The following is a 7,235-nucleotide window of genomic DNA, read 5'->3' on the forward strand; positions in this document are numbered from 1 at the left end:
CAGCCGAAGATTGGGAATCAGGATCTCTTTCCGTGGTTCTGACGGGTTTATGTTTCCATTCCTGCTTCTTCCTGTTATTTGATATGGTTTGATACGGTTTCCGGGTCTATGGTTTCCAGTTACAAGACAAGCAAGCAAGGTTAAGGTTTCTCTTTATGTAGGCGTATACTAGAACCTGAAAAGAAAAGAGAAGAGAATAGTTTCTTACTTCCTTTGATTGGCAATCCAGATATCTTAGCTTGTTTCTAACGGTTCATTCATACCTTTTTCTTGTTGCATTTGATTCCATTCCTTGGTTCAAATCCGGATCTCTAGCCTTGGTACTAGTAAGGGTAATGGTTCTTCCTGTTTGGGTTTTTGAGAAGTTTGTTAGGTATCCTGGTAACCTATATGTGTTCGAAGAATTCCTTTGTATACTATTCCGTTGTAAATACACGATCTTTACTACGTACGTTGTCCATTGGTTGACATCTTTCCTCGGCTCGGATAGCCAAGCTCAGCTCACACCAGCGAGCTAAAGAAAGGACAAGATTCCTGCTTCTGCCTCACTTCCCCCATAAGTTCGGGTATCTCTTTGACTAGGGTTTTAATTAAACTCGAGTGGAGGCTTTTCAACCCGCTTGGTGGGGCTCCCCTTAGGAAACCCAAAGCTCTTCTCCTTACCAGATGTTGGAAGAACCAAAAATTTATCTTATCCTCTTTCGGGTCAGCCTGTAAGGCGTAGAATAAGTAGAGCCTGATGCGCTCCCTTACCCTTAGTAATCGAAGCGCCGTTGGTCAGATTGAATTCCAGCCCTTCTTTCTGTAACCGACCCAGAGCTACTGTGAGCCGGTTTCCCCAACGTCGAAGGGGAATTCCAATGTTCAATTGCCCCTTTTCTTCGTTCAAAGCAACAAGTAGACCCAGCACTTGGAGCAGGAGTCTGCTTAGTGGCGCTCCTCCCCCGTCCCTGGACGTAAATTCCAGTCTGAACCCACTAAAGGTATGAACCAGGGTTTCTCTGAGCAGTTTCACCACCTCTAAGATCTCCCCGAATCCTAACCCCACCAGTGGCACCCCAGTCAGAAACTGATAACACGCATGGCACGCCGAGAACCCCTCTGATAAGACTGCAATCCCTAATAGCGAAGATACGCCATACCTTGGAAAGAAGGCACCGCGTAATACTAAAATAAAAAGGCAGCCACAAAGTTCCATGCATAACAGTCTTAAATGCCAAGCTTTAATCTCATCTTTGACACTCCAGAGAAATCACAGTCGGACGGTGCAAGCAAAGATGCGGGCGCAGATGGTGATGATCAAGTCCAATTCATTGGGTCTCGACGTGCATCACCCACCACTGTAACAAGCCTAGAGGAGGGGGTTTCACTTTGCTGACGGGAGGGCTAGTTATGTTCTCACCGAGCCACCTTACCCGGTAGTATTCAAACGGAGAACAGGAGAATAGAGCCACAAGATGAGCATTTTCGTTGATCTGGATGCCAGAGGACACAATCAAGGGTAATTAAACAATGTGCTTATGAAGCGAGGAATGAGGTTAGCTGTGAGGTCTCTCAGTACCTAGATTCGTGGGTGGAGCCGTAGCCGTAGAAGAGATTCTTTTTTTTTTCTTTGCGCGAGGAAGCGGAAAAGACAAAACCCTCTCTTGGAGAAAGCCAGTCCGGTTGGTAATTCCACTATAACTTGATAACTTTATGGAATAAATACCTCCCTGTGGAGCCCCTGTTGATGGATTCTGGCAAGCAAAAAGAAGACCTAAACCCGACTCTAAAAGCTTCAGTTGCCTCCCTCTCTCCGCCAATGGCTAGGTTAGCTATCTCTCTCTCTCGCTACGCCCCTGACCCTTATAAGAAATGACACATGCCATCCCGATTTGAAACATATAAGAGTCGTGGCATTCTCCGCATTACCTTGCCCTATCTTCACGCACTCAAGGATGAATCTGTGAGAGTATACTTTATACCCAAAATCTGGAATCTAATCTTTAATGACGTGAATATGTGCTAGTATACTTTTTATCTGGAATCTATTCTTTCATGACGTGAATATGTTTGGTGTTAGTGGACTGACAGAGTGAGCAGTAAAGGTAGAAAAAAAAAGATCCATCTGCGAGTGGTTCGGCTTTTTCCTTAAGCAAGGACGGAGCCGTCGAGTGAGGATTGGCTGAGCGTGCTTTCGCTGCTCGTGGTGGAGTACTCTTTTCATTATTCGCTCTATTATTGCCTCAGGATGTGATCGGGATTAAGCCGCGTGTCGATACCCGGGGGCCTTATCAAGGGATTCATTCTTTTTTGCACTAATGGAGGGCTCTCTTATGTTCTACACAAATGAGTAACGTATAACGTGTAGAATCTACGTTACTCACTTGCTCGCATTCATTATCTCTTTCTAGCGCGAAAGCTAAAGCGCATCCGTTTTCTTACTCTGAACAGGCAGGATTTCTTGATAGCTATCAAGCCGTTGCGGCGCATCCTCTTGCTGGGTGCCGGGCAAATTATCTATGTTACAGTCTATTAAAAAAAGGACTTCTAATAAGAAATTCTTCCGCTAAAGAATAGGCTCGCCTATAAATAGAAGCTTCGGCGCACTCTCCATTTTGCGGGACAAGTGCCGAGTCAAAGCGATGGATATCGCAGCAAGACTCGCCATAATACCTCAGGAACAGCAGGCTCTAGAAAACGATAAGCTTGCATTACTGCAAAGAAAGTTTAGATTTCCTTCAGGACCCCCTGTTTCTCTATTCCGTCGATCCACAACTTTGGATGCCCAATGCACAACTTTGGATACACAATCATACACAGGATGTTCGGAGGCAAATCCGCATTCTTGAAATGCGGAAGAGGGCGCTGCTGGAAGAACAGCAATCGCTCATCGTGAAGGCTGCCCTCCGCGGTGACCGTAGATCCTGAAAAATAGAAAAAAGTAGTTACTCGTCTATCTCAACGTAAATGAACGAAGTCACTTAAGTCTTCCTACTACTGCTCCTTCTTACTTATTTTCGTTTTTTCAGGATCTAAAGAAGAAGAGGTTTTCTTAGCGGGCGTGAATCCGGTAGCTTCTACTTCTGTTCTGTTGTCTCACTTATGAGGAGCTGGTACTTCCTGATCAAGAGTGTAGTGAGCATAAGTATTGTATTGTTCAGTATTTTCTTTTCAGGTGTGGTGTGTAGAGATATTGCCTTTATGAATAATACTTATGTATTGCCTCTTCTTCTTGTTTATGAATAATACTTATGTATTGCCTCTTCTTCTTGTTGTAGAAGAATACTGATGTATTGCAAAGACCTGTTGTTGTTTTATTTCTTTATTTCTTCCTTTTCTCGAATAGTAGTTGTTAGCTTTGTCTCTAGCATGTTGGTTTGCTTCTAGCATTTAGTAGAATAAGTTGCATTAGCAAGTTCATCATTTAATAGAAGATCAAGAAAATGAAAGATCAATGAGATACCTGTCCGGATAGTTGGGAGAGTGAGCTCTGCCCTTAAGACAATCAGAGACTGAGTGATGCCGCGGAGAATAGAGATATGTCAGTTGGGTAGAGAAGGATTCAGAGGTATAGTAAAGTAGCCAAGCAAGCTATCGTGAGCAGGAATCAATCCTGAAAGAGAGATGAGAGTAAGCATCCCGCAGTCCACCGTGCTTGGAACTGAGTCCCGCCGAAAGAGGTTATTCTTTTTGGCTTGAACTGCTTTGAACTAGCGGTTTTATTTCTATTCACGAGAGTACTTCGCCTGTGCTGCTTCCCGTAAGCGAAAGTCACTCTCGCTTAACGATATGAGTTCTTTCTTTTCTGTAGTCAACACAAGAGTAGTAGGCTTTCTTTCTTTTCATAGTAGAGGAGAGGAAAGTAGGTAACTTAGGTCTGGTATATACGCATCCTGCTAAGCAAGCAGGTAAGGAGGTAAAGTAGCTTATAATATCTCTCTATGAGTTCTTTCTTCTTCTATATCTGTTGTTGAAGCGACGCTAGTCGTTTTTGCTGCCGGACTAAGATCTACTATCGTATGTTTTGAGTTTGGAAATGCAACGTCAAGAAAGATGGTACTAGTCTGAGCTACCTGCTATAGGGTTTGAAAAACGGATAGGTATCAAAGTGGAACTATGAGATAGATGACTTTCTTTAGTAATGTCTATGCTTAGGAACTAGGGAAGCATATTGGAGTTTAAACTGAGATAGGGCTGGACAGTGGGGATAAATTCGAATATGAAGAAATGGCAATAGAGGTATAAAAAACCACCTATATATGAGAAGAGTAGTAGGGCAAGGAGTATAGAGATGAGTTTCTTATGAAGGAATTTTAAGTGAGAAAATAAAATCTATTTTTCTACGTTGAATTGCTATTGTAAGGTCTTGCTTCTTTTGTCTTGTATTGTAGTAAATTCACTCATTTAAGTTAAGTCAATTCCCCGGCAGGTAAGAGTAGGAAAAGAAGAAAGTATTCCCTAAGTTGGAGAATCTAGTAATGAACTGATCGACTATGCCAAAATTACCCACTATATATTTACAAGCAAGCCAGGTCGCCCAGGAAAGAGCTCTAAGGAAGGAATACTCCGCTCGGATTCAGAAAGAAAAGACCATTATGAAAGTCAAAAAGAGTATATTCTATAAAATCTATTAGAAAATGCAAGGTACTATTCTTTCAGTCAGTATGGGGCCTCGAAACTCCAATCTTTCTCACGAAGTTTATATGTAAAACTAGTAGTTGGAAATGAGGCTAACACACTCCGCTAAGTAGTGAGTGCTCTTCTGTGAAAATGCACCAGAGTCAAACTCTGCCCGTGCTGCTAATAAATACTCGTTCGTGTGGAGGTAATTCCCTAACCAACCGAGGCCCTAACCCACCAATAAAAGGAAATTGATAAGTCCAATGAACCCGGTCTATATATATTATTAAATGGGCGGTTCTTAGGTCAAGCTTATTTGAGATGAGACCCGAACCAATACCACCCCGATACTGATATCACGATACGTATTTTCTGAACAGGCACTAGGGAGGTCTTGCCAAAACGCTTTCCAACCAACTAGTCGATACCAGGGTGTTAACCTCTGCTCTTGTTGATTGCCATTTATCCTTATCCTATCATCCTTCCGTCCATTAAGGGCATCACGAACTCCATTCTTTCTGTTCTTGAGGTGCCGGTTGCCGTTTCTGGTTCAAGGAAAGGGGAAGTGTTCAGTTGATAAAAGGGGGGTTTCACTCATCGGCGTAATTCCCTTGCATTGGTGTGTGAGAATTGGTGCCTAAGGCTAGCTTGATGCATTATGGAAGATCGGGTTGGGGCGTACCCCCGGTGGAGCATGTAGGTAGTGAACGAGGATTTCCTTCCGTTAAGCTATGACTACTGAGCAAGCTGATCAAGAGTTCTTTACGGCGCAGATGTGTGTTAGGTTTCCTAAAGGTTCTCATTGATAGTGGGGCATCTCTAGGAGGGAGGCTTATTTCTATTCTCAACAAATGGATATCCATTCTATCTAGCCGAGGGAAACAGCCTTCCTGAAGGTAGCAAGTTTCTTTCCTTCCGGCCAAGGAGAAAGAGCAAAGTTTCCACCTCATCCGACTCAGAGCTCTCAGTGACTTCCCCCATAGCAACGGGAGATTATCACCCCATAACCCTAAAGGAAAAGGAAAGAGTAGTCGTTTTAAAAATAGTAAGTAAGATGCCGGGATAAGAACTGTGTGATTTCAGCCTTAGAAAATATCTGTCAAATGGGTCAAATGTAGAATTAGATGTGTAAGCAAAGCTCTGATTCAGAAAGGAAAGGTATGTGGGTAGACATTGAGTTAGAGATTGAATGAAGGGGCACACTAGATAAAACCAAGGACAAGTAGCTAGTTGACTAACGCTTTCGAGCACGTACGCTGGCGCTCTTTGATAGAGCATTATCTACAACCCTGAAGCGAACTATTCAAAATCAATCTAGCAGTCTCTTCCAGCAATGAATTGTAGCAGGGCTTGGTCTCGAAAGGTATAGATACCACCAGAAGCTTGGAAAGAAGAAGGAATGTCGACCTACCGCGTAGTGGGCTTTTCACCTTGCTTTTCTGTCAAATTCACAGACGCTATAGCTGTGTAAAAACAGTACTCGATTTCTCACTAGAAAAAACAACTGTCTTTATTGTTGTGTGCATATTAGTCACTGATTATAGCTTTGAATAGGACAAACTACTTTAGTAACTCTTGACTATTGCTTGAAACAAGCGTTGAAGCAATGGAAAGAAGCGAACGGGTAAGCGATTGGGTTAGAATGCAGCAAGTGTCCAAAAATAAGATATGCCCGGTGAAAATTATAAACAAGGCTGAGGAAGGATTTCGTACTGCCACAATGCTCTTGATAGAAGGAAGCATGAATACCGAAGGCCTACCTAGTTGAAATAGGAACAGCTATAGCAACAGCACTCTTCCTATGCAGCATATCATTCTATTGAAGTATTACACTACATCTGGAACAAAATAATTAATAAATTATGCTTGCATGTTTGTTTCATGACATCTCCTGACAAGTACCAATTTGACCACCTTGGTCATCGGGTAATTATCATCTTATCACACAATTACTATTTTATTGAATAGGAAATCAAATGAACTGAGGAATCATATCATCTAAACTGCAAATACAAACTACAAGTAGGCAGACACCATCACAATTCAACCGCATTTATTTTATATGAGCATTTTACAATAACAGATCACTCATACGTTGAGATATCAATTAAGCTACTGGTTCTCTTATATTAGCTTGTTTTCCAGCATAGTGTAACTTGAATTCTGAGACTTATAGCCAATCATAGCGATACACTTATCCACCTAGCAATTTATTAAGGCTTTATCAAGCAAGTAATGAAAGCTATATACATTGGTTTCACAGCAGGATGAAAATGGAAAACCATGCAAGGCAAATAAAGGTACGGGGCAAGTCCAGCAAGCAACTAGAAACGAACTGAAATGAATGAAACTAACGAAGGAAACACTACATACGCTAGAGCATGCAAAATACATGGAGCCATGGAGATTGCGTCTCACCTCGATGAAGTTGGAGCAGAGCCGTCCGCCGACTCCGCGACCGATAGAATTCTGATCCAGCCGGTGTGTCTTCTCGAATGTGTAGAACCGACTTTAAAACCCGCGTCCTCGCTGAGGAGTGCCTACGTACTTTCTTCATAGAAGAAAAATCAGGGTAACGTAGTTCTTTTTTTATTATATTATTCGTATTTCGTTCCCATCGACCCACAATTAGC

At 42.4% G+C, this 7,235-nt stretch overlaps 1 protein-coding gene across 1 annotated transcript in view; it reads right to left on the minus strand.

The window, feature by feature from the left end:
• Positions 1–276: 276 nt before the first annotated feature.
• LOC118475796 (uncharacterized) overlaps positions 277–7,235 on the minus strand; it is a 27,441-nt gene continuing 20,482 nt past the window's right edge. Inside the window, exon 1 of the mRNA XM_035963972.1 lies at positions 277–7,235. This exon is cut by the window's right edge and continues 20,482 nt beyond it. The gene's annotated coding sequence lies outside the window, so the exon portion shown is untranslated.

This window comes from Zea mays, unplaced genomic scaffold (assembly GCF_902167145.1).
Source record: "Zea mays cultivar B73 unplaced genomic scaffold, Zm-B73-REFERENCE-NAM-5.0 scaffold_664, whole genome shotgun sequence".
NCBI lineage: Eukaryota > Viridiplantae > Streptophyta > Magnoliopsida > Poales > Poaceae > Zea > Zea mays.